The sequence below is a fragment of the Macaca nemestrina genome, chromosome 1, assembly GCF_043159975.1.
Source record: "Macaca nemestrina isolate mMacNem1 chromosome 1, mMacNem.hap1, whole genome shotgun sequence".
Lineage (NCBI taxonomy): Eukaryota > Metazoa > Chordata > Mammalia > Primates > Cercopithecidae > Macaca > Macaca nemestrina.
In genome coordinates, this window is record NC_092125.1 from 77,628,820 (window position 1) to 77,654,129 (window position 25,310).

A 25,310-nucleotide genomic window follows, 5' to 3' on the forward strand; every position below is an offset into this window, starting at 1 on the left:
ACATCTTGAACCAACTTCTCCAAGCAGATTCACCCAGGTGAGAGCTGAAAAACACAGTATCACGAGGCAGGGCCATGCTCCTGCTGACAAACAAGCACAGTCATGAACACACTTGGCTGTTCTGCAGTTTCCAGGGTCTAGCTACCTGGGTGTCAGCCTGGATCCTGGGCTTCCAGCCCTTCTATTTTGTAAGCACCTAATTACCTCTATTAAGTAGCTTTCTGATGAAATTAGGTCAACTGGTTTTTGTTATCTGCAATTGAACTCTAATTTGGTGCTCATCAAATGTTTGTCGAATGAATGCACTGGGTAAACATTGGTTTACCCACAAGGTTTACCTTAAATCAGTTACTCACACCTGGACTCCTGAAATCACCTGCTGATTCTCAAAGGGGAGCAAGGTCCACCTTAAATCAGTTACTCACACCTGGGCTCCTGCAATCACCTTCTGATTCTCAAAGGGGATGATTCATTAACAAGTAAGAGAAAGTTTCTGAGAAATGCCTCCAGTAGAATTCTAAAATGCAGTAAAAAGGAAAAAAAAAAGTCACTGTAAAATACTATTCGGAGAAAGAAGTGGCTTTTTGTTCTTACATTTTACCATTATCTAGAAAACTCATGAAGTGGCTTATTTTTGTCACTTAATTCCAATTAAAATAGAGTATTGCTGTGTTTTCTAAATGACCACAAAACTACAGGTAAGAAAATATTATTCAAGGTTTACATTCTGAAATAAATGGTTTGTGTGAAGTTGGGGAACTAGCAGAATTATTAGAGTGAACAATTCTTTTTAACCCTCAGATTTGAGTCAAAGACTTGACCTTTGAGAATGTTTATTTAAATGCTATTTATTCTTGTGAATCCCGTAAAAGGCCTGGAGCTTCACTGGATTAACTTAAGGCTTAAACAGTAAGCATCAACCTGAACATTCTGGGGCAAGGCCTGATTCCTAACCATTGAAATGAGCAAGGAAGCAAAGAGCTCTCCTCTGAATTTCTTCGGTGCAAGAACAGCTGTTGGATTCCCCAAGTGAATACATTTCTGTGAAATTATTGCCTTCTTACTGAAGCTTCCTGGCCCAAGACTTATGCCTCTCTACCTGAAAAATGCCTTTTCCTTCAGCAGTGCTGTGATTTTTCAATTTTTAAGGCTGAATGATCAGCACCACTCCAGTTTAGTTAAGGATTAACTTGGCTAGCCCAGACATTTCTATAATGGATCCATGTGTTGACTGACAAGAAGAGGTGCCATCTAAAAGGAGATTGAAAGAGTCTTACAGGAGAGGGGAGGATTAGTGAGACCTTTTTGCAATCATGAAACAATCAGCCATGTTCTTAGGAGATTTCACTCTGTTGTAACTGAATGTGATGCTGTACTGGAAAAAATAACAAAGCAGAGTGCTAGGCCTGGGATAATGGTCCAGCTTGTCTAGACCCCATGTCCCCTCATCATGGGAGAAAGCATTTATTCCTTGTCTCTTTCACTCTTTGCTACAATAGATACCAAGTGAGCATGTATGCAGCACACTCTGCATGGTAGGTACTGGATGATCCTGGGTGAACAAAAGATGCATAGTCATTGATGTCATGGTGATCACAATCAAGTAGGGTGGAGCAGACAATAAACAAAATAAACACATAGATAAAACTGCAAATCCTGCAAGGTCTTATTGGATGCCAGAGATAAATACTTCCACTAAAAGCGTCTTAGACCGTAAAGAGATTTAAAAACTAAGACATAGGGTGGTTCCAAGAGTGGTCCAGTGACTCAGTGATGCCACTAAGGACCCAGAACTTTCTATCTTCTCACATTCCATCTTCAGCGTGATGAACTTTCTACTTCAGTGGCTTTTTGAGATATTTTTCTAAAGACAGTTCCTTCTCCACAAGAAAATTAACAACAGCTGTTAGATAAAAATCAACATTAAATTATTTATAGAAAATTGTTATTAGCCTGCACTTAACTTGTGTCTCTTTGATGGGCTTAGTGTACAATGTTATCTTCTTAATGTTAATAATAGTGAAAGATCAGGCTGGGTGCATCTGATCACTGGGTGCAAAAGATCAGGCTGGGTGCTCACGCCTGTAATCCCAGCACTTTGGGAGGCTGAGGCGGGTGGATCACGAGATGAGGAGTTTGAGACCAGCCTGGCCAACATAGTGAAACCCCATCTCTACTAAAAATACAAAAAAAAAAAATAGCTGGGTGTGGTGGAGCTTGCCTGTAGTCCCAACTACTCAGGAGGCTGAGGCAGGAGAATCGCTTGAACCTGGGAGGTAGAGGTTGCAGTGAGCCGAGACCACACCATTGCACTCCAGCCTGGGTGACAGAGTGAGATTCTGTCTCAATAATAATAATAATAATAATAATAATAATAATAGTGAAAGATCAGTGACACATCCCACATTCATTGAAAGCATTTGCAATGTCTGTTCTCACAGTTTGTTCAAGTAAAGCTGTCTATACAGTCTGTACCAGAATGCAATATTGTGAAGAGAACTAGCCCCAATCCTTGTCTACACTCCTTTTCATTCCGCCCCTAATGCCATCTCCTATTACAAGAAGCCTCACACATAGACACAGGAACACACTAGCCCATACACCCACACTCCAGTCACAGACTGTACAAGATCAGCCATAGTCACTGGTGTGCTTTGGGGTACTCATACCTGTGTGCTGTCTGCTCTTAAAAGAAGACACCTGGGGAAAAGGCCCTCGCAGGCCCAGAAGTAGGCTTTGGTCACTTGGACATAAAAGTCTTGGGTTCTAGCTCCCTAGAGGGATAGCCACTTTGTGTCTTTAATGAACTCTAGGTGCCTTTGTATTTGTGGGCCCCCTTTTCCATAAAATAAATCACAAGTTATGTCTTACAACTGTGCTGGTATAGAAATAAATATATTAATATGATGCCAGATATGTTTTCAACCTAAAAGTTCATTTTCTTTTTCTGATTTTAGAAGAAATTTTAACATTTTTGTGGCCCTTAACAGTAATAAGGACCCTTGGCACTCCACCTATTGTACCTAAAAGATAAATCTGCCTGCCTGGAGCTTAGTCTTGAAGGGGGAAGGAGCGTGTGCTCTGACTTGGCCTAGAGAGTCATTGCCCCATGGGAAGAGGCGTAGCCAGAGCAGAGCTAGAATTCTGTATCCTTAAGTCACGGATTTGGGGTTCCTCATCCACCACAAGGCTAAGCATGTTACCATTTCATAATAAACATGTGCACTCACGTGGGCAGTGAATTTTATTATTATGAAGAGCACTGAATTAATACTTGTTCTGCATTTGTGTTACTAAAGATCCCATTCTGGTGGCTCTCCTCCATAAGAGAACAGTTGGCCCTGAAAAATGAAAGAACTTCTAGGGAGTCAAAACAACAGCTTGCAACTTCTAAATAACAATTTTTCCAGGTTCTTTGCTTCAGTGTTTCAAAAAAATAAATCCAAGGGTTTAGTCTGAGATTGGGAACTCTGTTACACTACTTTTTCTTGATATATTAGACAATACAGAATTAACCAAGAAGGCCAGGAGAAAACTTGGGGCACATGTGAAGTTCTGTGAACCACCTCTCTTACCTCTAGTGTATACAGAGTGGACTAGGTGTTTAGTGTCATCCTCTGAAGTAGCTGTAGTTTGCTTCTCCTCCTCCCATTCAAATACTTTAAGCTGCTCAGTACTTCTCTCTGGAAAAGACTGGAAGTCTGACCCCAGCAGTTAGTAGAAGTCGGAGTGCCACAGGGCTGGGTGAGCTCAGAGCAGGAGCAGGAATGCCACCATCAGCCTGTGGGGCTCTCCCATTCTCACACCATCTTTCCATGTTCTGCCCATCATCCCACCTGTAAAGCATTAATAACTAGGACATCTTGTTTTCCTTCTCTGCTCCTACCCCACTCCATCCCTCCTAAATGGCTCTCAAATATTCCACGTCTTCTTCATCTCAAAGCCAGTATCCCAGCTAAGGACCTCCTCTCTTACCTGAACTCTTGCAATAGACCCATTCCTGGTTTTCCTGACTCTGATCCTTCCTCTCCCTCCCTATATTTCCATATTAAATTGCAATAGAAGGGATCTTACATAGATCTGTGTCACCAGGTACCTCTCCCAAACTGGAGTTCAGGGAAATGTTTCAGTAGATATTAAATATATATTTTATCTTGCCCTCATTGGTACAATCTTTTATTCTATTATTTTTAGGCCATGCAACAATTAAGTCCCTTCTCTCCCTGGTCCCAAAGACACTCTGTTTTATTTTATTTTTTTTTATCTTATCTTATTTTATTTTATTTTTTGAGAAGGAGTCTCAGTCTGTCATCCAGGCTGGAGTGCAGTGGTGCAATCTCAGCTCACTGCAACCTACACCTCCTGGGTTCAAGTGATTATGCTGCCTCAGTCTCCCGAGTAGCTGGGATTATAGGTGCCCACCACCACGGCTGGCTAATTTTTGTATTTTTAGTAGGGATGGAGTTTCACCATGTTGGCCATGCTGGTCTCGAACTCCTGACCTCAAGTGATCCAACCGCCTTGGCCTCCCAAAGTGCTGGGATTACAGATGTGAGCCACCATGCCTGGCCCTATCTCTTTTAATTTTAGTGAGGAAAAAAAGACCCCTCTTATAGCAAGAGGCACAGACCCATCAAAGAATTTAATTACCCTTTACTTCCTATCAAATACAATGACGAAAACTATTTAGATATCATTAGCACTATGTTCAGTCCTCATCTGGAGATTTGAGACTTTGGTGGTAATACGTCTATAGTAGACACCCAGAGGGAGCCCATGCCTAGGGTTAGGTATCTGTTGGGAATTCCCAGGCTGTCATTCAAGCTAACAGAGGGAACTCTTTTCATTGTATTTCTTAAGGTAGGGTTTTGGGGAAGGGATGGAATCCACGACCTTTGTCCATTTAAAAGGTCTATAAAATATTTTGCATTTAGTTCCTCATGCAAAGTACCTGCACATGTTTTATTCCTCTTATTGAACATGCAAATAACAAGAAGGACTAAGAGAAGCCTATGACTCTCCATTGTTCTGTAGTAAACAGGAAAACTAGCCACATAGTGTTGCCAGGTTATCATCAGCACCTATTTGGGAAGTTTCTTGGGGATTCCCACACAACAATTATAAACACATTTCTGACTTTGCATTTAAATGTTTTATCTTCAAACAGATAGAGGGTGAAATTATTCATATTACAGAAAGATGCTTCACAACAGCAAACGATCACAAGGATACTTTCTATGGCATTTGCTCAAGTTTTGTTTCCAGATCACTAAATAGTTCAGAGGAGAAAAAACTAAACTGGGGAGTGTTCTAGGCCACTGTTGATAATATATCCATCCATCAAAAATGAAATTATAATGACAAAGGACTTTAGTATGTCAATGGTTCGTTTATATTTTACAATTTTTATTTCTTTAGACAGAAAGCTAAGCACTTGATAACCCTATTAAATCTTTTTCATGCTCTTTCTTGCCTACCCGATATATAAGACCTTTCATCCTGCATGTTCCTTCAACTTTATTTCCCTTTGCTCTCAGACTCACTCAAACTCTATTTTACCTTCAAACTCATTTCTGAACTATTTCCTATGCTTGCCTTGCTCTACACTCCATTCCACCTATCCCCAGTCCATCCGGCACACCCACCCAACAAACTCATACTCCTGCAAGACTCAGATTGGGCCTCGCTGCTCCATAGGTACTTTTCTGACTTCTGTTGGGTTTACTGAAGTCCCCTTCTTGCAAACCTCCTTTATCCCTTCCATATACCTCTATTAGAGCACAGATAACATGGAACTCTTGGTAACCTCCCCACTAGATTACAAGTTTTTTGAGGACCAGAGTTGCCCTCCTCTTTTCATAACCAGTGTGTCCGTGTTCAACACCTCCTCATGAATCACTCCAGTTCAAATCCTGCCTCTTCCATATGTTATCCAACCTCAGCAGCCTAGAATACTCCCTTACATTCCTACTCTCCCAAACAAATGAAACTTCCATAGCACCTGTTTATATTTTGCTTTGTGAACAGTTCTTTTCAAGGAAATGTGCAACACACAGTCCTTATCTTTTAACCACAATATTAGATATATCAAAATAGTTAGAATACTATGGACACTCCTAGGATTGGGCCACACTAAACAGTGGCTATTTCATAAGTGCTTGTTCAGCCTAATGGAATTAGTATGAAAGAAGAAATAGCAGGATCTGGCATTGTGGATATATACTGTTGGCACAGCAACCTTGCTGTTGCAAAAGCATATATATTATAACTTATGGCCTTGTGGCTTTTGTGGAATCATCAAATATTTTTCATGATTATATAACAAAATTAAGTTTGAAAAAAGGAATCCCTAAAGGACAAAAGCAAACTAAAAGAAGTAAACCCAACTAGATATTGCTTTATGGCATAACCATATACAGAGAAACTATTTTAATTGTCTTAAGAAGACAAAACTGACTGTCTCTCTCTCTATATATATATATATATATACACACACACACACACACACACACATACACATACATACAAACACACATATATACACATATATATATATACTCAGTGGGTTTTTCCCTAATGATACTAAGAAATTCAAATACACACACACGCACTCTCTCTCTCCTTTCAGTAATCATATTATTGGGAGTGCTATTGGAAGTGTTATTCTAAGATTCATCCATTGGGAATTCCTTATTTTCAGCCTACAAAAAGAAAAAAACATTGTAACATAGATTAGATTAAGCAAAAATTCTATAGTCTTAAATTTGATTTTGAAATATTAGTATGACCTCATAATTTCATCTTTTTAAGAAAAACATATTTACTACCTCTGCCCACTGAAAAATGTCTAAAAGCAAAGGTCAACCCAGGATCAATGTGTATTCCCTAAATACCACTAAGAAATGACTGGCCTCAGGTCTGGGAAGGAAATGTACAAAATGAGCCCGGATCTTCATGTACCACAGAGAAAAGATAACATCAAAGACCATTGAAAGTGTGTAGAAAGGACTCAGGAGCCATCCTGAGGAGCCTCTTACTGGCCAGAGATGGGTCAATTTAAATATCAGTAAAGATAATGGCAATAGATTGAAAGACATCAAATATATTTAAATTTCTTAGTTAATAATGGCTATAGAAATAACAACAAGTGGCTACTTTTGGCCAGCGAGTTATTTAACTATTTTGAAAACTGGTAAATAAAGAAAAAAGATTAAGCATTTATTCTGACTTTTCTATATGACCAATACTTCAAGTCAACCAAGTAATGTATGAGAATTTTCTCTTTATGGAAGGATTCCAGGTAACAAATTTAAAGAGTATGATAGAATACAATATCACCTTTTTGCTACTCCTAATTATATAGTGTATCTAAATAATGATCATCAATCACTGCTGGCTTCACAAAAAGGGAGCCAATTAGACATTTTATATGCCCTAATAGAGGCTCACAGCACCATTTATGAAGCTGGCTTGCCAAATGAATCCAAGGTGAACGTGATGGAGCCTCTAAATCCAACTAATAATTTGCAGAAAACACATGGGATAGAAAAGCATGATACGTGAAACCACAAGGATCCAATTAGCAAATCCTGACAGTGGGAAATTCTACAGGAAAACAATGTGGTTAAAAAACAAAAGAGTAGGAGGAAAATTGAATCTATACATTAAAAGAAATTTAAATGATATATCAACCAATTTTAGTGTATGGAACTTATTTTGATGCTGATTGAAGATATATAAATGTATCAAAATTATAAGATAATCAGAGACATCTGAATAGAGATTTAACATTAAACTATAATTAGGTAGGATAATGATACTGTGCTCATTTGTAAAAGAATATTTCCATTTTAGAGATAAAGAATTAACATTTTACAGATGAAAGAATATGAGGCCTGAGATTTGTTTGAAATAATCCAGGTAAGGGTTGTCCGTGCGTTGATAATTGTTTAAGAAGGAAATTGGTATATGGAGGCTTATTATGCTATTTTCTATATTTTTGCATGTGGTAAATAGTCTACAACGAAATGTTTTTGAAAAAGATTTTGAATAGCTAATAGAGTATTAGAAGGGTGAGAAAACAAAAGCATAAGACCCAGCTTCTAGAAATAATGCAAAATTAAGACTCAGAAACACTTTCGTAAGGAAAACCCTGCAGCCACCACTAAGTATCATTGGAGTCATCTGTTCTTACAGAGGAGAGAGAGAGAGAGAGAGAGAGAGAGAGAGAGAGAGAGAGAGAGAGAGAGAGAGAGAGACACTGCCAGAGAGCACAAGCATACTCTCCACTCATTCCATCTCAGGAACTTTTGAGGAAAAATCTGGGGAAGATGCCTATGGTTATCAGAGCCTTTCCATAGCTTCAAGGGAGTCTGGAAAGAGGGGAAAATGATCATCTAGTATTTTCTGTTCCAATTACAAGAGGTTTCCTGTCCCATCCCCACTGCGAAGAATCAAAATGAGAGCAAAAATACAGAAAATAATTCAGACATCAAAACACAAAATTGAATTAACAATATTTACCTCCTTGGGCAAGTAGCAACCTCCCTGAGTTTAAGTTTCCTCATCTGGCAAATGATTAAACAACACCATTCTCCCAAGACTGCTTTGAGGACTGAAAGCAATAATGTGTCTATTAAACAGCACAACACAAAAGGTCACTCAGCAATCTTTCCTTCCTCCCTGTCTCTCTGTTTTTTTCTCCCTCTTCCCTTCCTTCCTTTCCGTTTAACTTCCTATCTCGCTTCAGTTTCTATGTCCTTTGTGTTTTCAGGATAATATTCTATTTACTTAAAGGATACAAAGTAAATAAATGTTTTTGAAACTGAATTAGATCGAATTGGATCCAGATTTTCACAGGAAAAAAAAAAAGTTTCCTTTTCCCTTAGTTCTTCTTACACACTCGGCTTTGCAGGAAAAGAAATTAGCATTTGGAAACACACACCTGCCTCAGCCACAGGTGAGATATTAATGCATTCCCACATGTCCCAAATCCTCAATCTTTGATCAGTATGATGGGAACTTTCATTGTCCAATAAAGCAAGGGACGGACTCTTTGTTTCATTCAAGTCAGTATTTCTTCTAACGGAAACACACCCCAGGATGAAACAGCCCTGCATTTCCAGCAGCCTCTGGAGCGTCAGGTGGCCCTCCAGCCTTTGAATGCCATGGGCTGGATTGACTCAACCATGGTTAGCTGACTTTTATTTCTTTTCTTCCTTCCTGCTCATTCAATATCATCAACCAGAGAGAAGGAGCTCTGTGTCATAAAAGCGACCACAGCTGAGCCGATCTCTCCCTATGCCAGTCCACGTGGTAATTTTGGAAGGGCCCGGGGATATCTGACCTTATGACTATAAGAAAGTTTTGTGATTAATGGTGATTTTTATCTTCAGACTTCAAAGACTGACTCATGCAGAGAATGAGCAATCTATAGGTCAGATATCCTACATCCCAGTCATTTTCTTTCGTTGGTCAAGAATTGAGAACTAAACACCGACCAGCTGTAAAAGACATCTATCCAGTCTGCAGAAAAGCCTACTTAATAGGCCCCTGAGGGGAATTGTTTAAAATAATGCTATGCAATTTCTCCAAGAGTTTCTGCTGGGAAAAAAAAAAATGAACAAATGGAAAATTTAACACCTAAATGATTGATACTTTATTCATGAAGCAAGGTTATTATCTTGCCTTTTTCTCTTGTGGATGAGGTATTTTGCAGGTACTTTAAGAAGTCAACCTACCTTTTATTCAGCAATTTATCAAATATTTATTGTGGCTTTTCTTATAAGATACAGTACAGGTCCATGGGGTTATAAGGGTAGAAATAAATGGTGCCCAGCACTGAAGGATTTTAATAATAATAATGTTAGCAATGGCAATCATAACCTCTAATGCATCTACTAAGCTTTACTTTTTACAGTGTTTTAATATGTCCTAAGTCATTTTAATAATTCTTATAATTTATTATAATGTGATAACTTTTTCAAGATCATTTTAGCAATATATTGTATTTCATCTCATCTTCTAGTTGATAATATAAGATGCTTAGCCCACTGTGTGCCCAGAAGTACAGTAAGTCCTTACTTATCTTTGACGATAGGTTCTTGGAAACTGGGACTTTAAGTGAAATCACACATAACAAAAATAGCTTTACCATAGGCTAACCGATCTAAACAAGAGTTAAATTGCTACGGCATATTTCTGGTCACACACACACACAAAATAACCAAACTTCTAAAGAAAGACCCAAACACTTCTAATACTGAAATAAACATCAAAATAACTTTGAAAGGAATGTGGGCTACACACACATTTAAGAAAGGTTGACAAAAACAAGTAAGATAATAATTTACCCACTTATTCAAGTTCAGGAGCTCAAGCGGCCAGAGCCAATTCTGGTAGCTCAGGGGTACCATGCTGGAACCAGCCCCAGACAGGCCACCATTCTCATTGCAGGGCACACTCATACACAGCAACACTCACTCACACTGGGACCAGTGAGACACACTGATTCATCTGACAGACACAGCTGTGGGTTTTGGGAGGCAACCAGACATGGGGAGGACATGCAAAGTCCACACACACAATGACTTCAGCTAGGAATCCTTTTTTTTTTTTTTCTCATCGACACTTTAAGGAAATGACATTGAACTTAAATGGCATTATTCAAGGACCTGCTGTGTAAGCTCTAGAAATAGTAGAAACCCCTTACCCACATACCTTGTTCCCTTAGGTATAATGAATTTAAAACTACATTTGCATGTTCACACCAAACACTTGTCACATAGCTGTGGCTTTCTATTTTGTGTAGCCAGGAGGATTTCATAACTTAATGAATAATCCAAACAACAACTGCCTGTTTTACCTTGACTTAGTTTCCTCTTTCCTTTGTGTACACAGGTAGAAAAGGCTTAGACTATATGTTTGGTTTTAAGTTTGAAAATCTCAGTTTTTCCCCAACCATCAAAAGTATTTACCTCCCTCCCTTGTCCCACAAGCAACTAAGCCGCTTTCTTGAATTGATTCCCACACCTGTTCATCATAGAACGAAAAAAATTAAAGCAAATACCATATAAAATCTCTCTTCTTCAACAAGGTCTTCTGTTTTGAAATACTGAAACAGTTCCTGTTCTATTATCTCACCAGCTGTGGCCTTTTATCTCCTAAAGGGAATAGCTGACGTCTTACCAGTCAGAGTCATTGTGCTTACGGACGCCATAAATATCTCCTTTAAATCCTACATGATAAATTTCCCACTGATTGGTAAAGCAGATACTGTAACATGCAAAAGGGAGCAGGAGAGGCTTTGATGATGCTAAACTAAGCCCCTGGAGATATCCCAGCCCTCCCTCCAGAATTTTACTTTCCAACAACTGGAGTCAACAAATACGGTAGAAAATGTTGTCTGGATTATCGACTCCCATTATTTTTTTTTAAACTGGATTTCAATGACGGACAACCTAAAATTTACTCATACGGAACACAAAACAGTTGAATTTGTTAAAGGTCCAAATGAGAATGTGTTTCTTGTACAAATCACAATATGCTTTCTAGACCACAACCTAAAAAGGAAGGAAAAAATCCTGTGAATAAAAAATAAAGCAAGGATTTTCAGTTTTGTACATACATTTGAAATGACTTTATCTCTGACTCATGTTCTACTTTATTTTTGATTCTTGGGAAGACCTGTTCCTATACTGTAATTTTTTTTTTTAATAACAAGTTTCCATTTGTAACTATTAGTTGATCTTTCCACAAAATTGGTTTGCTGGAAAGGACAGAGAAAAGAAAGAGCATTCCTGGATCAAATGGAACTGGTGAGTGTGGAAGTCCTTGAACTTGACCAAGCATTGTCAGTTCTCATAGTCTGACCAAAAAGAAACTAGATTATTCTTTGTGTTTTTCTTGGTGCTCCTAATGTAAGTTTATTCAAATGGGGGGAAAAAATAAACAAGTAGACTGTAGTTACAAGAGAAAAACGGTGAAAATAAATTATTTTGGTGTTTTTTATTACTTGGAACTTTATTTATGGTAGGATATAGATTTAAGATAGTTTTTTGTTTTGTTTTTTTGTTTATTTTGTTTTTAATTATTTGTTCAGATGGAGTTTCGCTCTTGTTGCCCAGGCTGGAGTGCAATGACATAATCTCGGCTCACCACAACCTCTGCCTCCCTGGTTCAAGCAATTCTCCTGCCTCAGCCTCCCGAATAGCTGGGATTACAGGCATGTGCCACCACGCCCAGCTAATTTTGTATTTTTAGTAGAGACGGGGTTTCTCCGTGTTGGTCAGGCTGGTCTCAAACTCTGCCTGCCTAGGCCTCCCAAAGTGTTGTGATTACAGGCGTGAGCCACCATGCCCGGCCTTGTTTTGTTTTTATAAGCAACGGACAGTCTTTATAATCTGTGGAATTGGGGTATAATATAAATAATAACATACCCAAAGAAACATCCACTCTGACACTCAATCCTTTTGTGCCAACCCCACAGGAAGCCAAGAAACACTTTGATAATAGGGAGAAAGGAACTGAAGCTGGAAGATAAATGAAAGGTAATTGGTAGCTTTGGGGCCGATACAGCAAAGAAGTTCAAAGTGCCTACCTATTTACAGAAATTACTCATTTCTGTAAGTGGCCTAAACCCTATTACCAATTTAATTCATGCCCCCAACACACATATTTGCCTGGCCATTCTACCTTAAACAGAATAAGACAGACAAGTTACTATGTATTTCGCTAAGCATTCGAATTTATTAAAGTCTGCACTTTGCTCAGACGAAGGGTTTGTGGTCTTGTCCACTGGTCCTAGCTGGGAGTTGGAATGTGTTGCTCAGTTAAAATAATATGTCCTCTGTATGTTCTCCTGTAACAACTGGACAGTGTTTTCCTTGGCCAGAGGGGCTGAGCTGTATTCACTGGCTCAAGGACTATAAGGTACCCAGTGGAATGTTTCATGTTTATTGGCTAATGGACTACTACTGAGGACTGAGGGAAACAAACTATAAGCCATTCATGCTCAGTCAAGCCTCCTTGGAGGAGGCGGAATTCCCCCATGATTGCTGCCACCCTGCTGATTCAACCGCCACTCAGACTGCCATCAGAGGTTACTGGCTCTAGACTGTAAGTTACAGGAAACCTTTCGGCCTCTACTTGGTTATTTATAGAGGAGTTTATAGGATTCTTCCACAACTCGAGGGAGGAAAATCAAACAAATGTCACCTCCTATTATCGTGGCAACTAAGTTCCACTCTGAAAATAGAAGCTGGAACGTTAACCTGTTAACTAGTAAACCAATCCAGTGGTGTGTTTATGTTTTAGCAATACTTTTTACATTTAAAAACAATTATTTCAAACCTTTACCACTCTCAGGAATTTTCCTTGATTAAGCCCACTCCAATATGCACTCTTTGACACCTATTTGCATTGGGCTAATGCTTTAATAATGGACTTCAAGTGCACATAATTTGATTATTCATAATTATTTCTTTCTTTCCTTCCTTGATTTCTTCCTTCTTTTACTTCTTCCCCCCGCCCCCGTCTCTCTCTCTCTCTCTCTCTCTCTTTCATCTTTCACAAATACTAATATAAAACTGACTATGTACCAGGCATTATTCCAAGATTTTCAACCTTCATAACAACGCTAGGGGGCTAAGTACTCTAACTAATTCCGTCTTAAAGATGAGAAGACTTGATTTATGATATACTATCATCACTAGTCTAATCATGACTCTTTTATTTTTTCATTTACCTATTGTATTCCCTGGCTTATTATTTTGTTAGTGATAAAAGTCAACTACCCAACCCAAGAATTTGAACATGAGCAATGTTTGCACCTATCTATACAATCCTCCCTATCCCACTACCCCTCTGCATAACCCTGACATGCGGAATTTTGTGTTTATATTATTTTCTTGCATTTTTAAAATGATAATTTTAGCAAATATATGTTTGCTCAAAACTGTTATTGCTTATAAAGACTATCATGCTGTGATCATCTGAGAACCTGCTATCACTAAGCATCATATTATCACATATACCTGTAGTTCATTTATTTTCATTGCAATAAGTTTTTCCAGATATACTACAATTTGTTTCCCTGTGGATAGTCATTTGCTATCTGCTCTTGTTATTGTAAACACTACTTTTATGAACACTTTTATGTGTTTATCTGGGTGCACAAATGTAATAATTTCCTTTAGTATATACATGTAGAAAATTGTTGGGTCATAGGGTGTGTGAATATTAAACTTTAAAAGATAATGTCAAGTGGTTAACCAATTTATACCAGCACTATATAAGGAATCTGGTTGATCCATATACTTTTCAATTTTGCTGTAGTTTAAATTCTTAATTATTGCCAATAAATAGAGTGTAAAGAGATATCTATTATCTCTTTGATAATGATACTGATTTGTTATTCTATATATTGATTTGCTCAATGTTGCTATAAGACTCAAGATCCTTCCATATGTTTTTAGCTGTATATGTTTCTCCTTCTGTTTCTCCTCTGTAAAGTGTTTATTGTTAATTTTTTTTTTTTTTTGGTCATTCGAGTGGTTTGGCCTTTCCTTATTATTTTATGAGTCTTTACATATGCTTGATACTAAACCTTTCTCAATTATATGTTCCAAATGAATTTTTCTCAGATTGTAGCTTGCTTTTTCATCTTCTTTAAGAATTCTTCTGATGAACAGAATTTCTTAATTTTAATAGTCAAAAATCATAAATCTTTTTCTTTTATGGTTTGTACTTTTTGCTCCTGTTTAAGAAATCCTTCCCTACCCCAAGATTGGGAAGATATCCACCTATATTTTTCTACTAAGTGTTTAAAATTTGCTTTTGACATTTAAGTCCCTAATCCATCTGGAGTTGATTTATGGGTATGGTGTAAGGGTGGGATCCAAATTCATTTTTTTTCCAAGTGGACAACCAATTTTTCCAGCTCCTTTTATTGAATAATCCCTCTTTTCTCCACTGAAATGCCAGACCACCTCTGCCCTTGTTAAAGTTCCACATATGCATGGATTTATTTCTGGGCTCTCTATTCTATTCCACTGTCCATTTGTCTATACCTGCAATGTGGTCTTCTGGTAAGAGCATGGTTCTTAGTCAAAAGTACTGGTCATTTATAACCAAAGGGACTTCAGTATGTCACCTGACCATTCTGTTCAGTTTTCTCTTTCATAACACTTGGATAACAATTTCCTTTCTCATGAGAATGCTGTGAAGACTAAAGGGAAATCCGTGATACTGTTTTCTAACCTATAAAATTCTTTGAAATATTTTAGCTTGTTTGTTTCATAAACATTCTCTATTTCTTTTTTCTTCTTCTTCTTTTTTTCCATCTTTCAGAAATCTTTTGGTTATTAGTAACAACAAACCTGACGTGCACTTTAAAAATACAATTTCATGGCCCAAGTAACTTAAATATTCAGGTGGTAGGGCCCACCTTAGGAGAGGCTTTAAATCTTTTTTCCTTCTCTCTTCCCTGATTCCTGCAATGTCACCTTCATTTTGAGACCTTATGATTCCAACGCAGCTGTCAGGGGCTTCTGGGGCTGCACGAGTCGCTGTTCACATCCAGCTTTAAAACAACCCTCTCCAGAGAGCTCCCAGAGAAGAAAGAGGAAACTTTTTCCCCAGACATCCTGGCCAAAGTTCTCTGACACGTGTCGTGTAGGTTTCACCTGGGGCATGTGCTCCATCCTTCTCTAAGCATTAAGCAGACAGTTTGGGATCTGCGGCTGAACTTCCTTCTTCCAAAGCTTAGGAACTGTGTGCAGAGGGTTGAAAATCGGTTATTATTACTGAAAAGAAGCAGAGAATGAACGCTGGGGGATAGGGGGCAGCACCCATAGCAAATGGACATTACATTTTAATTTTAATTTTGAACAAAAGAACACACGGATATGGTGTCAAATCAAGTAGTGCTGAAGAGTTGACAGGGAGAAAAGCAACAGTCACTCTCACCAACACTGGTCTTACTCCAGGGGGAAAATATTTTTAACCCAGTCTGCACTGGACTCTCCCACTGGACTGCTGTCCTAACTCTTTAACAATTTAGACTTAATTTCTTTTTGAATTCAGCTTTATACATGCCAGTGCACTTCTACTTCTCCATCCTTACCACTAACTCATTCCAAAGTTTGATGGTAATGCTGTTATTTTAAAATATTTTGTTGTTTACCTTTGTGACTTTAAATAATATACTTGTATTTCTTTTCCCATCTATTTTAATTAGTATCTCAACTTTCTTCTCTGAGGAATTTTAGCTAGCTTTTCCATCTCCTCTACCCAGTCTTCGTTCACTTCCTCTTTCTGTCACGTGCATTTTGTCTTTTGCGTTATCAAGATTGTGAACATTCATATTGTGTCCCTCAACAATAAATAATACTTTCCTGCTCTGTACATATTACAAGTTGAATTTGCAAAAATTGTTCACCATCGGCTCAAGTTTTGTGCTAACATAATATTTCCTTTCCTGTGGGTCCAGCATTATTCAAAGCAGACCCCTACACTACTCCAAGTAAAATGTCCTTTTCCAGCGAGGTTAAATAGAATCGGTTAGATTGTATTTTTCCAATTATGCTTTTAATTTGTGTGTTATTTGCATAACAACTTTCTCCAACACATTTCATTTTTTGGACATCTCTTTCATGTTTTTTTTTGTCTTTTGTCCTCCTACATGTTTTCTCTTTGAGTCTGTTTTGTAGCAGTCATTTTGCAGTTCCCCTTTTCTGCTGTCCTGTGTTGGAGCCATGATCCTCGGAACCTCATGTCTCCCATTTTTTTTTCTTTCCTCCTGTTGCTTCACTATATCTTCAATTAACTTCCTTAAAAATCATGATTAAAAGGTAAACATTACCCTCCCTTGACTGTCAGAAAAAAAAATTTATTTTGTTCTCACACCTGATTGATATGTTGGCTCAGAACTTTGAGAGAACATTGCTTCATTTTCCTGTAATATCCAATTGTTTATAAGAAATCTGACATTAATCTGATCCTTATTCCTTTACATATGGCTTGTTTTTCCTGTCCAGAAGATTTTATGAACATGCCTTGATCCTAGATGCATTATAATGAGAATATTTTATATTTCTGATTTTAAATTCATCTTGCTTAACAGTCAGTGAACCCCTTCAATCTGAATATTCTGGGAAGTCTCCTGTGACATTAAAAACCAATCCCCTTCCCCTATTTTCACCATTCATGTTTTAGGTGTCATATGTAGGTGAGTTTGGAACTTGCTTTGGTTTAAAATGTCCCCTCCAAAATTTATATTGAAATTTGATTGCCAGTGTGGTGACATTAATAGATGAGACCTCTAAGAGGTGATTAAGTCATAGGACAAGAGTGGATTAAAGCTGTTATTGCAGTAGTAGGTTAGTTATCTAAGGAGTTCATCCTTTTTTTCTCTCTGTCTCCCATGCTCCCTTGTCTTTGCACTTTCCTTCATAGGATGACACAGTAATAAGGCCCTCACCAGATGCCTGAGCAGATGCCAGTGCCATGCCCTTGGACATCCCAGTCTCCAGAACCATAAGCAAAATAAATTTATTTTCTTTATAAATTACCCAGTCTGTAGTCATCTGTTATAGCAGCAGAAAGCAGACTAAGACAGGACCACCTGAATTGGTCTCTCGTTTTGTCTAAATTTTATTTAACCATACATGCAATGAAATGTGCTATTCTAAAGTGTATATACATTTAGACATTCACAAACCACTCTCCAGATAAAGATAGGGAATGCTTCCAGCATCTCAGAAGTCAATAACGTCCTATTTCAAGGTATTGTCAATTGGTTTTGTCTATTCTTGAACTTCTTATAATTATACAGTATACACTCCTATTTGTCTGGCTTCTTTCACTTAACATAATGTCTGTGAGATTCATCTATATGATTTAAAATATCAGTAGTTGTTTTTTTTTAATTGCAATATAATTTTCCATCTTCCACAATTATTAGACCTCCTGTTGGTGGACATGTTTCCAGTTTGGAGTTATGAAAAATGCAAATGTCATCATTCTTACATATGAGTTTTGAGGAATATATTTACTTATTTCTTTTAGGTCTATCTAAAAATGGAATTATTGGGGCTCTATGTTTAACTTTATAAGAAACTGTCAAATGTTTTTCCAAACTGTACCAGTGTACACTCCTGCTATGATACTGTATGAGAATTCCAGTTGTTCAACCACCTTACCAATATGAGTTACTGTCAGTCTTTCAATCTTTTTAATTTTGGCCATTCCAGTGTGTGTAAATGGTATTTCATTATAGATTTGCTTTGTATTTTTCTAATGAGTAATGATGTTGAACATTTTTTCTATGTGTATGACCCTTTGGATATCCTCTTTTATGAAATTTTTGCTCAGGTGTTTTTTAATGCATTTTAAAATTAAGTTATATGCATTTTCCCATTGATTTGTAGAAGGTTCTATATATTCTAGACAGAAGTAGTTTTTAGATGTATGTATTATAACTGTCTTCTTGCATGCTGTGGCTTGCCTTTTTTCTTAATGGTGTTTTTACATTAATAGAATTGTTTAAATATAAAGAAATCAGGTATGGGGGCTCACACCTGTTATCCCAGCACTTTGGGAGGCAGAGGTGGGTGGGTCTCCTGAGGTCAGGAATTCGACACCAGCCTGGCCAACATGGTGAAACCCTGTCTCTACTAAAAATACAAAAATTAGCCAGGCATGGTGGTAGGCATGCCTGAAGTCCCAGCTACTCAGGATGCTGAGGCAGGAAAATCACTTGAACCCAGGAGGCAGAGGTTTCAGTGAACCAATATCACGCCATTGCACTCCAGCCTAGGTGACAGAGCAAGATTCCATCTAAAATAAATAAATAAACAAACAAATAAATATCTCCATGTTCCCAATCTTTTCATTTATGATTAGTGCCTATTTAAGAAATATTTTCTAACCCCCAAATTCATGAAGATATTCTTCTATATTTTCATCTAAAACCTTTATTTTTAAAAAATTTTTATATTTAGATTTACAAGCCATTGCACATTAATTTTTGTGTATGATGTGAGACAGGTGTCACTAGCATCTCTTTGCTTGAAAAGGCCACTTTCTCCACTGAATTGCGGTACCAGTGTTGCTGAAAACCAACTGACTATATGTGTGTGGGCCTTTTTCTGGACTCTCTATACTGTTCAATTTACTTGTCTAGCCTTGCACCAATACCATACTCCCTTAATTACTGTTTTTACTATGAATCTTAAAATCTTATTAAGTGCTGCAATTTCATCTTTTTTTTTTCAAAATTGTCTTGGCAATTCTATGAGTTTTATATTTCCATATACACTTTAGAAAAAGCTTGTCAATTTCCACAAAGAAAAAATTTATTGGTATTTGATCAGGATTGCATTGAATCTACAGTTCAGTTAGGGTAGACTTGAGATTTTAACAAAACTGAATTCCTAATCCATAAATATGGCAAATTTTTCTATTAATCTCCAATTACTTTAGACACATTGATTTTCTCTTAGCAATATTGTATATTTTTAAGACTTACAAAATTTGTCTTAAGTTTCTAGATATTTGGTAATTTTACAGCTATAAGTAATTTTAAGTGGTAATGTAAATTTATTTTTGTTTCCATTTGTTTACCTCTAATGCGTAGAAATACTTGAATTTTTATATTGACCTTGTGGTCAGTGTTCTGTCAAGCTTCACTCATTATTCCTAGCAGCTTTTTTTGCAGTTTAAAAATTGTCTACATTTCTAATTACTTCATCTGTGAATCTTTTTCTGTCACTTTTGCTTATTTACTGGGTGATTTCCTTAGCTTTATTTTCCATGAACTTTTAGCTTTTGTTTTTAACTTTGAGACCCTATCACTTCTCTTTAAAAGCTTTTTCTCATCCTTCGATTTTATTTTTTTAGAATATCTTGCTCTTGCTTTGTGAATACAATGAAACCTCAAATTAATCAAGTTACATTATCTTTATGTTGCTTTTGTTTTCTGATTTTTCCTCTATGATAAGTTTTATGTTTTTTGAAAAAAATCTTTCTTTTTCATGCCACTTTTTTTATATACCTAGTAATCCTTACTTGTTTATTTATATTTAGGAAATAACTGCTTGGCTAATAAGTATCTCCTCTGCTGCTATGTCTCTTTTTCCTTCAGTCTGTCTTTTGGATGAGAATATTCCTGGCTGCCAGCTGGAGACAGAGCAGAACATGTCAGCTGGTCAGCTTTCCTCTGCTTCAGTGAAGAAGGCAAAGCTCTCAGACTGTTGCCCTTTCTTCTGTAAGAATGTAATGAGAAGGACTTAAACCTTTGATGCTAACATCTACACTAGGCATATTTCAAATACTTCATTCAAGTTCCTTAGCAATAGTAGCCTCGCTGCCTGTGCCAGGTAGGGGAGATTGGGAGGAACTATTCCTTATGAACACTCCTTTAGGGAATGCTCTTGTGTTTTCCTCATTTCTAACAGTTTGATCTCTCAAACATATGTACTGCCATTTCTCTGAAGCTCCCTTGTAGCATATGCTGAGCAGTGACTCTCATGCACTGTCTTCCCTCAACATGCTCCACCTAATGTGCTTTCATAGGTATGTTTATTACCTGGTGGTCACTAACCTCCTTATCTATCTTGCTTTGCTTTTGTGTCTATTCTTATATAAATACTAGTATATGTTTGTGTGTGTGTCAGTGTGAACACACACAAGTATATATATGCATATATAGTGCATATTTTATATGTGTAAAAGTATATATGAGGAATATGTACAATAGTCAGATTTTATATATGTGTGTCTATGTACGTGTGTGTATATATGTATATATGTGTAATTTTTTAATTGGCTACTTGAGAAGAACACAAGTGTAACATAAATCTGCTATCTTGAAGCAGTCTTGAATTTTATTTATTTATTTTTTTTTTGCGTAGTACACAGTCAAACTACAAGTTTAATCTTCTTAACATTGGAATCCTGTGGTTTATCATTGTTGTTAGACAATTCCACATGGATCTCATGTTTATGCACAAGGATATCTGTCTAATGAAGAGCCTTGGAAAATAGAGATAGTCTTCTTCTGGAGAAATGGACAGATTTGTTTGCTGTCCAAGATAATAAAGAGAATGCTTATCACCAGGGCAAAAGTTAGGAAGATTTACTAGCCACCTATTATAAAAGATTGGGATTTTCTAAGCTCAATCCCTCAAACTAATCTTCAAGTGGACAGCATCTCCCTGGACTGTTCTGCATCTCTCAGGGGGACTTCAGGGGCAAGGGGAATCACACAAATATGAAGCTCTGCTATCTGCTGTGTCATGCGTAATAAAGTTCTTTGTCTCTGACCCAAGAAACTTGTGTCTTCTACCAGAATTCATGATATTTACATCAGGCTAACTAGCTATTTTGCAAACAGAGTGCAATTTAAGAAGTACATATTGTATACAGGACAGAATATAGAAGGTGGAATTAGTGGTTTCAACTTGTATTATACTAAATCTTGGTATCTTGGCTAGTCTCAAATATACCAAGATTTAGTATAAAACAAGTTGAAACCACTAATTCCACCTTCTAAACTTTGGTTGCTATCATTTTGTTTGATCTTGAGAATTTATTGTAACCTTGACATTCACATTCAATCTCTTTTACAGTCATTTTAGAGGGTTTCTAGAGAAATTAGAACTAAACAGATATATTCAAGCTACCATTATTAACTGAAGTCCTACATAAATGCTGTGAAGTTTACATCTTAAACTACAAAAAATGGAAATAGAAACTATTAAAAATTTATTTCAAGCCATGAAAGCTGAAGATGTATGCAGAGAAAGACTTTTTTAAAATTATACATTTTTCACATTTCTGTGAAGCTTTAGTGTTCTTGTCACTTACTGACATTACTTTAGTCTGTTCATTGTTGCTTAAACTCATACAAACTAGTTTGAAATGTTAGTATTTAAGGGAAAAAAAAGGAAAGCATAGGAACAAAACCCAAAAAACTAAATATGTTAAAAGTGGTTTTGTCTGAGTGAAGGAAATAACTTGGGGTGATATTTCCCTATAGTTTTCCAAATTTTTCTATATGCATAGTTTTCAATCATAAAATGTTACAAATTTAATTTTAAGAGTGGGTTAGTAAAGAAGAGACAATTATAAAAATTCAACCTGAGATCAAACACTCACCTAAACCAGTGTCTGGGGAATATAAAATGGTTAATTTAGGCAAAGACCAATTTCCTGCACCATCTTGCCCTCTAACACTTAAATGAAAATTTGTGTTTGCAATATTGACATGAAGGCCCTAAAAATCCTCAGACAACAAAGAAAGATATAGCTATGCTTGCAACATGGGAATTTGCTAAGGGCGTTTTGTAAGGATTATTCAAAAAGTGTTGAAATAATGATTTTCTGACTAACCTGCAATTAACCACAACATTAAGTTAACCCAAGTCTTGCAGTTCCTTCAGAGTTCTGCATAATTACAATCTTCCCACTGTTTCATACTTACCTCCCTAGGATTTTTTTTCCTAGGGAGTTTTTCTATATATTAAATAACCAAACACAGCCCAGTCATTCAAAGCTGAACTTCTTTCCATAATTAAAAAAGTACTTTAAAAAAAAGCTTCTTTCTGTACTTAAAATAACTGGCTACATGGGAATCTGGCAGAGGACATATCCCAGTGTCCTGGGCTCATTGAATTACTGTGACCCCAGGAGGTACATTTTTCTTTCTATCATTTTGGAATTCTGATTTTTTTAAATTTTATATTAATTTACTGCTTTAAAAGCACCAGCGATATTCTTGTATATATATGTCCCAATCAAAATCTTAATATGTGAGCAGCACTTTGCAAGACACAACAGAGGACATACAGAAGAATATAAATTCTATCTTTGAGCTTACCATTCAGAAGTGGAAACCAGATGTAAATATAGCAAACCTTAAAAAAAAAAAAAAAAAAAAAAAAAAGCATGCTGAAGTCTGGACGTGGTGGCTCACGCCTGTAATCCCAGCACTTTGGGAAGCCGAGGTGGGTAGATCACGAGTTCAGAAGATTGAGGTCAGAAGATCGAGGTCATCCTGGCTAACACGGTTCACCCTGTCTGTACGAAAAATACAAAAATTTAGCAAGGTGTGGTGGCACATGCCTGTAATCCCAGCTACTTGGGAGGCTCAGGCAGGAGAATCGCTTGAACCCGGGAGGCGGAGGTTACATTCAGCCAAGACGGTACCATTGCACTCCAGCCTGGGAGACAGAGCAAGACTCCATCTCAAAAAATAAAAATAAAGAAAAGCACACTGATGATTTGTGATAGGACCCTTACACAGGAGGAGGAACTGTGTGGGATGGGAGAGTGTAAATGCCCAGGGGAATCAGAATATACAGTCAGGAATTTGAACTATACCCAGCTTTTTGTGGAATGGTGATAAAGGCTCCAGCTTAAGACAAAGTGATTCAGATGTGTCTGGGGACATCTGGCAAAAAAGCAGTGTCAGCACCCAGAATCTTGTCTGCATAAAGACTGAGAAAGTTTCTGGAAGAGAACTGGTCCTGAGAATGATCCAGGAAAGATTAGGTTGACTCAGTAAAAAGTCTATGTCATGGGATGAGGAAGATGATTCTGAACACAGCAAGTCTGAGATTCATCCTTACCTTAATTCCAATTCAGCTTAGTCTGAGTGTGATGGGAAGCAGAGAGTTGTAAGTAAATGCTGAAGCAGTTTTACTTTGTGACATAAGCAACTCTGCATTGGGATTCCCTCTAGCAGAACTTAACAGAAAGAAAAAGTCTCCCCTGACCACTTTTCCATAGGGTATAAATCATCACACAGCTTTGGTGCCCTGAAGTCACAGCCTGGTTCCTGGCAGAGCTGGCACTGTGTCTGCCATGCCTTGCCAACTGCCTGAGGGTGGTCAGTCAGGAGAAAAGGCCATGTCTTATGGGTCAGTCACAGAGACAAGGTACCTGAAAATGGAATAGAGGCAGCATCTGGAGCAGGCTTTTAAACCCGGCACAGCATTAGCAGCAGTCATGGGGAGACGGCTGAACCAGTCAAATGTCAAGCCTGGAATAGCAGAAATGTACCAGCCATGCCCCAACTTAAAAACAGCTGTGTCCCACAACAGAAGATCCAACTTATCTGTGGCCATGTGAGAATGTAGGGAAAAACCCTCTGTAGGGGAAAAACTTCCAGGGGTTGAGGGGACCTGTGTCAGCATAAGAGGACATGTGATAGTGACATTTGAGTCTTTAATGTTAGCATGCCTCACAGATATCTGCAGGAAGGAGAGATCTTGAGAAATCTGGGCTATACAATTAGTCATTTCTCAATGCAAGTATAGGAAAGACAGCCTTTAGCTTTGGTGTTCAATATTAGGTTTATAACAAAGCCAAAAATAACACTAGGCATGTGTACAAAAAGTGTCTAAATGCCCAATGTTGATTATCTATTATACAAGGAGCCTTAGAGACTCACAATACTAAGATGTTACAATGACAGAAATCAAGTAGACCAGCCCTCTGATGTTCAAGTATGAGAGTGAGACCCAGAAGAAAGAAAGTCAAGCACTGACTGGTGGTGGAACAGGAAGAAGAACAGAAATCTTCTGACTTTCAGCCCAGGGATCTTCGCATGACACTATAAGGACTCAGGGAGACCAAATGAGAAATAAGCCTGGCCATTTGATTCTAGAAAGTGTTAGCAAATAAATCTTCAGCCATTCTGTACAAATAAAAACAAAGTGGGGAATTTGTGTAAGAATGGTTAAGATGCTCTTTCCTGCAATGTGAATATGTTTAGATATACATTTCTATTGTAAATACCAGGCTTGGTTTCTGGAATAATGCCTTAAAAATTAGAAACACCATTAGAATTAGATTCAGAACAGAAAAAGTTTGCACAACTTTTTGTTTTCTCTAAGGAATGGATGAAGAAAACATGGGGGGTGGGGAATGAAGAAGAGAGGCGTGCAAGCAAAAACAAGAACCAGTATGAGGAATGAAAATATAAGAGGAAGTAAGTAGAGGAGAAAGAGCCACATGAGAATCCTGGAGTGTCTACACGAATGAGACGGGTGGGTAGAACTCCATTCAGAGGACATTGAACATGACGTTCATCTGTTTTAACTGGTGTGATTTACTTGACATAAGTGACAGCCCGAAACGGAAATAATAATCATCTGTCAAACAATTCGTTTGACTGTTTCTTGACTGTCCTGCCTGTTGTTTTCTTTTTTTAACCTAACCTGCCTGTTTCCTTGACCAGTCAAGTCAAAACAGACAACCCGATGTGTACATGTTAACACAGGCTCTCTCTCGAGTTAATGTCTCAG

General features: G+C 37.5%; 1 long non-coding RNA gene across 1 annotated transcript in view; it reads right to left on the minus strand.

Annotated features, from left to right (window-relative positions):
- Window positions 1-1,648: 1,648 nt before the first annotated feature.
- LOC112428850 (uncharacterized) overlaps window positions 1,649-25,310 on the minus strand; it is a 119,041-nt gene continuing 95,379 nt past the window's right edge. Inside the window, exons 3-5 of the long non-coding RNA XR_011608746.1 lie at window positions 3,976-3,980; window positions 3,576-3,693; window positions 1,649-1,903 (exon numbers count right to left, since the gene is read on the minus strand). This is a non-coding gene — a long non-coding RNA (uncharacterized lncRNA). The remainder of the gene's footprint in view (window positions 1,904-3,575; window positions 3,694-3,975; window positions 3,981-25,310) is intronic.